This window comes from Callionymus lyra, unplaced genomic scaffold, assembly GCF_982586985.1.
Source record: "Callionymus lyra unplaced genomic scaffold, fCalLyr1.hap1.1 HAP1_SCAFFOLD_28, whole genome shotgun sequence".
Lineage (NCBI taxonomy): Eukaryota > Metazoa > Chordata > Actinopteri > Syngnathiformes > Callionymidae > Callionymus > Callionymus lyra.
This window is the reverse complement of record NW_028258545.1, coordinates 341,464-349,404: the sequence shown is the minus strand read 5'-3', so window position 1 is coordinate 349,404 and position 7,941 is coordinate 341,464.

Genomic DNA, 7,941 nt, shown 5'->3' with positions numbered 1-7,941 from the left:
AACCAAGCATTTAGTCACACTTTAATTGTTTATTGGACAGGCTGGAAACGCACACACAGTGTTTTTAAAAGTAACAGAATCTCTACTACATTTGCATTTGCGTTTGTTTGTAAACGTATATACACAACGAGAGTTTGTCACATTAGGCTGCTACCGATGCGCGAGACACAGATTCGTTCAGTGAACGAGGATTCACATCCCGTTATTCGCGACACACAGATTCGTTCAATGAACGAGGATTCACATCCGGGGATTCGCGAGACACGGATTCCTTCAGTGAACGAGGATTCATGTTCAGCTGTGAACACACCTCAAGATCCTCTCTATTTGCTGAATTTCTCACGAATGTCTGTGTACTGCTCCTTATCCGTGAACGCACCGGGCGTCCTTTTTTTTTTTTTTGCATTGTCCCTGAAGTGCATTGAATGTTAACCTCGGGTCTGAATCCTTTAAGTTAGTAACGGATTGTTTGGCTGCGTTCAGGAAGTAGGTGATATTGCAGTCTGGGCTCCATAAGCACTGAGTTAGTGATTTAGTGAACGAACGAACTTAAAGAATATTTTGAACGAATCCTTTTAATGAACTGATTCTAGTTATTCAGTACAGTCAAAAGAACTGCCGATCCCATCACTAATACAAACTGCATCACCCCAGGTAAGTCATATTTGTGTTTTCTTTGGTACTTTTCACTTAATGTAAAACACTAGCTTGCGTAAGCTAGTGCTAGCCACCATAGCGCATATTACATCAAAATTTGCATTGCATGCTAAATATAAGTTATTTAAAGCCATTTATTAGGTTGTTTGCAGTTATGTTTATGTCATGCTTTTTCATTGATCTTACCAGAACTGTAATAACTTTTAGTAAAGTGTAGTTTATGTTGATGAAATAGAAAATGTTTTCATAACTGTGAATTATTTTGAATCCATCTTCATTCTGATGGAATAATCACAACCTCTTTTTTTAATTGATATGTATATTTTGTCAAAGGGTATGTCAACACAAGTGGTGCCCCATCTTGCCCATTCTGTGCCATCACAACGTCCACAACTACCATCGGTAAGTTGTTAGACATAATTTAGGACTCCAGTTCCACCTCTTTCCATTTTGTGAGTGACGTTGAAGATAAATATCCTCTACCTGATTAAGACAAATATTGTCCAAATTGTTATCAATTAATTGTTTTTTGTTATTTTGTTATTTGTTTATTTGACAATAAAATAACTTAACTTGACTTGATATTGAAATGTCTGATTCAAGTGACTGAAAGTTCAGTGAGACAACGGAGAAGAGGTGAGTAAAGTTTAATATATGTAACATTAATGTCATAATGCTTTTAGGGTGTGACTAGATGTTGAGGATAATTCAACCATATGAAGACTATCAAGGCCACTATTTATAATAATATTAATTTAGGCCATATTGTGATAAGGTCATTCTACTAAAAACACCCACATAAGGGCCAATAGGGGGTAAAAAAAAGTTTTTTCTACACCAGGCCTGGCCAACCCGCGGCTCCCGAGCCGCATGCGGCTCTTTGCCTGGTTTCATGCGGCTCTAACGTTCTAGTGTTGTGTGGTTCTCGAACGATTTGTTGGAACGAACGATCTTTTGAGTGAACGTACTGAACTTCATTCCTTTCTCAGTTCAGTTGAACTCAGCTGCGACCGTGCCGGTGGGAGGGATTCTATAATAGACTTTGCTACAGAACATTTAGTTTTTATGTTGGCACTAAGTGCCAAAGTACAGTCAAAAGAACTGTCGATCCCATCACTCTAATGTTCATATCGAGGTTTGGGTTTGTGTTTTCTAAATGTGTGTGTTCGCTTCACTTGAGTTCAATACATGCGCGTTGGATGAAAATACCGCAAAGTTTCTCAGTAGGGAAAAGATCTTTTGAGTAAACAATTTGTGTCAAGTTCGCTTTCAAAATGGCAGGGAAAAAATTCACAGCCAAATGAAAATATATATATATATATATATCAATTTGCATCTGAAATAAAAAAGAGAAACACTTATTCAAAGCTGTTTTCAAAAGTTATGTTTAACCTTAAATATTGTCTCAAACTGATGTTCTCAGACTGAGAGAATGACATTTTCTAAGATTCTGCTGGAGCTCTGAATAACAGTTTTCAAACATCAAATAAATGGTTTATATAGATATATATATCAATTTGCATCTGAAATAAACAAGAGAAACACTTATTCGAAGCTGTTTTCAAAAGTTATGTTTAACCTGAAATATTGTCTCAATTTGATGTTCTCAGACTGAGAGAATGACGTTTTCCAAGATTCTGCTGGAGCTCTGAATAACAGTTTTCAAACATCAAATAAAGGGTTTATAAAGCTATATATATCAATTTGCATCTGAAATAAACAAGAGAAACACTTATTTGAAGCTGTTTTCAAAAGTTATGTTTAACCTGAAATATTGTCTCAAACTGATCTTCACAGGCTGAGAGAAAGATGTTTTCCAAGATTCTGCTGAAGCTCTGAATAGCAGTTTTCAAACATCAAATAAAGGGTTTATATAGCTATATATATCAATTTGCATCTGAAATAAACAAGAGAAACACTTATTCGAAGCTATTTTCAAAAATTATGTTTAACCTGAAATATTGTCTCAAACTGATGTTCTCAGACTGAGAGAATGACGTTTTCTAAGATTCTGCTGGAGCTCTGAATAGCAGTTTTCAAACATCAAATAAAGGGTTTATAAAGCTATATATATCAATTTGCATCTGAAATAAACAAGAGAAACACTTATTCGAAGCTGTTTTCAAAAGTTATGTTTAACCTGAAATATTGTCTCAAACTGATGTTCTCAGACTGAGAGAATGACGTTTTCTAAGATTCTGCTGGAGCTCTGAATAGCAGTTTTCAAACATCAAATAAAGGGTTTATATAGCTATATATATCAATTTGCATCTGAAATAAACAAAAGAAAAACTTATTCAAAGCTGTTTTCAAAAGTTATGTTTAACCTGAAATATTGTCTCAAACTGATGTTCTCAGACCGAGAGAATGACGTTTTCTAAGATTCTGCTGGAGTTCTGAATAGCAGTTTTCAAACATCAAATAAAGGGTTTATATAGCTATATATATCAATTTGCATCCGAAATAAACAAGAGAAACACTTATTCGAATCTGTTTTCAAAAGTTATGTTTAACCTGAAATATTGTCTCAAACTGATGTTCTCAGACCGAGAGAATGACGTTTTCTAAGATTCTGCTGGAGCTCTGAATAGCAGTTTTCAAACATCAAATAAAGGGTTTATATAGCTATATATAACAATTTGCATCTGAAATAAACAAGAGAAACATTTATTCGAAGCTGTTTTCAAAAGTTATGTTTAACCTGAAATATTGTCTCAAACTGATCTTAACAGGCTGAGAGAATGACGTTTTCCAAGATTCTGCTGAAGCTCTGAATAGCAGTTTTCAAACATCAAATAAAGGGTTTATATAGCTATATATATCAATTTGCATCTGAAATAAACAAGAGAAACATTTATTCGAAGCTGTTTTCAAAAGTTATGTTTAACCTGAAATATTGTCTCAAACTGATCTTCTCAGACTGAGAGAATGACGTTTTCCAAGATTCTGCTGGAGCTCTGAATAACAGTTTTAAAACATCAAATAAAGGGTTTATATAGCTATATATATCAATTTGCATCTGAAATAAACAAGAGAAACACTTATTCGAAGCTGTTTTCAAAAGTTATGTTTAACATGAAATACTGTCTCAAACTGATCTTCTCAGACTGAGAGAATGACGTTTTCCAAGATTCTGCTGGAGCTCTGAATAACAGTTTTCAAACATCAAATAAAGGGTTTATATAGCTATATATATCAATTTGCATCTGAAATAAACAAGAGAAACACTTATTCGAAGCTGTTTTCAAAAGTTATGTTTAACCTGAACTATTGTCTCAAACTGATGTTCTCAGACTGAGAGAATGACGTTTTCTAAGATTCTGCTGGAGCTCTGAATAGCAGTTTTCAAACATCAAATAAAGGGTTTATATAGCTATATATAACAATTTGCATCTGAAATAAACAAGAGAAACATTTATTCGAAGCTGTTTTCAAAAGTTATGTTTAACCTGAAATATTGTCTCAAACTGATCTTCTCAGACTGAGAGAATGACGTTTTCCAAGATTCTGCTGGAGCTCTGAATAACCGTTTTCAAACATCAAATAAAGGGTTGATATAGCTATATATATCAATTTGCATCTGAAATAAACAAGAGAAACACTTATTCGAAGCTGTTTTCAAAAGTTATGTTTAACCTGAAATATTGTCTCAAACTGATGTTCTCAGACTGAGAGAATGACGTTTTCCAAGATTCTGCTGGAGCTCTGAATAGCAGTTTTTAAACATCAAATAAAGGGTTTATATAGCTATATATATCAATTTGCATCTGAAATAAACAAGAGAAACACTTATTCGAAGCTGTTTTCAAAAGTTATGTTTAACCTGAAATATTGTCTCAAACTGATGTTCTCAGACTGAGAGAATGACGTTTTCCAAGATTCTGCTGGAGCTCTGAATAGCAGTTTTCAAACATCAAATAAAGGGTTTATATAGCTATATATATCATTTTCCATCTGAAATAAACAAGAGAAACACTTATTCGAAGCTGTTTTCAAAAGTTATGGTTAACCTGAAATATTGTCTCAAACTGATGTTCTCAGACTGAGAGAATGACGTTTTCTAAGATTCTGCTGGAGCTCTGAATAGCAGTTTTCAAACATCAAATAAAGGGTTTATATAGCTATATATATCAATTTGCATCTGAAATAAACAAGAGAAACACTTATTCGAAGCTGTTTTCAAAGGATATGTTTAAGTGAGACCTTCTCTAAATGTGATGTATTCAGACTGAGATGTATTTGATGTCCAATCCCGCCACCTTGTGGTTCTTTTTTTTTATCAACATTTCTCTTTTTTTTTCCACAATGCAATTCCCCCAAGCACCCTACCTGGTGCACAAACCAAACACCACCATGTCTTCTCCTTTGAATTTGATTGACAGGTCCACCAGAACGGTCTTGTAGAAACAGCATTGCGTTGTCTAGTCCGAGCGAGTCTCAGAATGTTTTCACAGTCTTGGAAGTAGTGAACGCGGGCTAAGATGCTGCTGGAGCTCTGAATAACAGTTTTCAGACATCAAATAAAGGGTTTATATAGCTATATATATCAATTTGCATCTGAAATAAACAAAAGAAAAACTTATTCAAAGCTGTTTTCAAAAGTTATGTTTAACCTGAAATATTGTCTCAAACTGATGTTCTCAGACTGAGAGAATGACGTTTTCTAAGATTCTGCTGGAGTTCTGAATAGCAGTTTTCAAACATCAAATAAAGGGTTTATATAGCTATATATATCAATTTGCATCTGAAATAAACAAGAGAAACACTTATTCGAAGCTGGTTTCAAAAGTTATGTTTAACCTGAAATATTGTCTCAAACTGATGTTCTCAGACCGAGAGAATGACGTTTTCTAAGATTCTGCTGGAGCTCTGAATAGCAGTTTTCAAACATCAAATAAAGGGTTTATATAGCTATATATATCAATTTGCATCCGAAATAAACAAGAGAAACACTTATTCGAAGCTGTTTTCAAAAGTTATGTTTAACCTGAAATATTGTCTCAAACTGATGTTCTCAGACCGAGAGAATGACGTTTTCTAAGATTCTGCTGGAGCTCTGAATAGCAGTTTTCAAACATCAAATAAAGGGTTTATATAGCTATATATAACAATTTGCATCTGAAATAAACAAGAGAAACATTTATTCGAAGCTGTTTTCAAAAGTTATGTTTAACCTGAAATATTGTCTCAAACTGATCTTAACAGGCTGAGAGAATGACGTTTTCCAAGATTCTGCTGAAGCTCTGAATAGCAGTTTTCAAACATCAAATAAAGGGTTTATATAGCTATATATATCAATTTGCATCTGAAATAAACAAGAGAAACACTTATTCGAAGCTGTTTTCAAAAGTTATGTTTAACATGAAATACTGTCTCAAACTGATGTTCTCAGACTGAGAGAATGACGTTTTCCAAGATTCTGCTGGAGCTCTGAATAACAGTTTTCAAACATCAAATAAAGGGTTTATATAGCTATATATATCAATTTGCATCTGAAATAAACAAGAGACACACTTATTCGAAGCTGATTTCAAAAGTTATGTTTAACCTGAACTATTGTCTCAAACTGATGTTCTCAGACTGAGAGAATGACGTTTTCTAAGATTCTGCTGGAGCTCTGAATAGCAGTTTTCAAACATCAAATAAAGGGTTTATATAGCTATATATAACAATTTGCATCTGAAATAAACAAGAGAAACATTTATTCGAAGCTGTTTTCAAAAGTTATGTTTAACCTGAAATATTGTCTCAAACTGATCTTCTCAGACTGAGAGAATGACGTTTTCCAAGATTCTGCTGGAGCTCTGAATAACCGTTTTCAAACATCAAATAAAGGGTTGATATAGCTATATATATCAATTTGCATCTGAAATAAACAAGAGAAACACTTATTCGAAGCTGTTTTCAAAAGTTATGTTTAACCTGAAATATTGTCTCAAACTGATGTTCTCAGACTGAGAGAATGACGTTTTCCAAGATTCTGCTGGAGCTCTGAATAGCAGTTTTTAAACATCAAATAAAGGGTTTATATAGCTATATATATCAATTTGCATCTGAAATAAACAAGAGAAACACTTATTCGAAGCTGTTTTCAAAAGTTATGTTTAACCTGAAATATTGTCTCAAACTGATGTTCTCAGACTGAGAGAATGACGTTTTCCAAGATTCTGCTGGAGCTCTGAATAGCAGTTTTCAAACATCAAATAAAGGGTTTATATAGCTATATATATCATTTTCCATCTGAAATAAACAAGAGAAACACTTATTCGAAGCTGTTTTCAAAAGTTATGGTTAACCTGAAATATTGTCTCAAACTGATGTTCTCAGACTGAGAGAATGACGTTTTCTAAGATTCTGCTGGAGCTCTGAATAGCAGTTTTCAAACATCAAATAAAGGGTTTATATAGCTATATATATCAATTTGCATCTGAAATAAACAAGAGAAACACTTATTCGAAGCTGTTTTCAAAGGATATGTTTAAGTGAGACCTTCTCTAAATGTGATGTATTCAGACTGAGATGTATTTGATGTCCAATCCCGCCACCTTGTGGTTCTTTTTTTTTATCAACATTTCTCTTTTTTTTTCCACAATGCAATTCCCCCAAGCACCCTACCTGGTGCACAAACCAAACACCACCATGTCTTCTCCTTTGAATTTGATTGACAGGTCCACCAGAACGGTCTTGTAGATACAGCATTGCGTTGTCTAGTCCGAGCGAGTCTCAGAATGTTTTCACAGTCTTGGAAGTAGTGAACGCGGGCTAAGATGCTGCTGGAGCTCTGAATAACAGTTTTCAAACATCAAATAAAGGGTTTATATAGCTATATATATCAATTTGCATCTGAAATAAACAAGAGAAAAACATATTCAAAGCTGTTTTCAAAAGTTATGTTTAACCTGAAATATTGTCTCAAACTGATGTTCTCAGACTGAGAGAATGACGTTTTCTAAGATTCTGCTGGAGCTCTGAATAACAGTTTTCAAACATCAAATAAAGGGTTTATATAGCTATATCTATCAAATTGCATTGAAATAAACAAGAGAAACACTTATTCGAAACTGTTTTCAAAAGTTATGTTTAACATGAAATATTGTCTCAAACTGATGTTCTAAGACTGAGAGAATGACGTTTTCTAAGATTCTGCTGGAGCTCTGAATAGCAGTTTTCAAACCTCAAATAAAGGGTTTATATAGCTATATATATCAATTTGCATCTGAAATAAACAAGCTGCTGGAGCTCTGAATAACACAATAAGACAAGTCCTTTTTAATTTATTGTTGA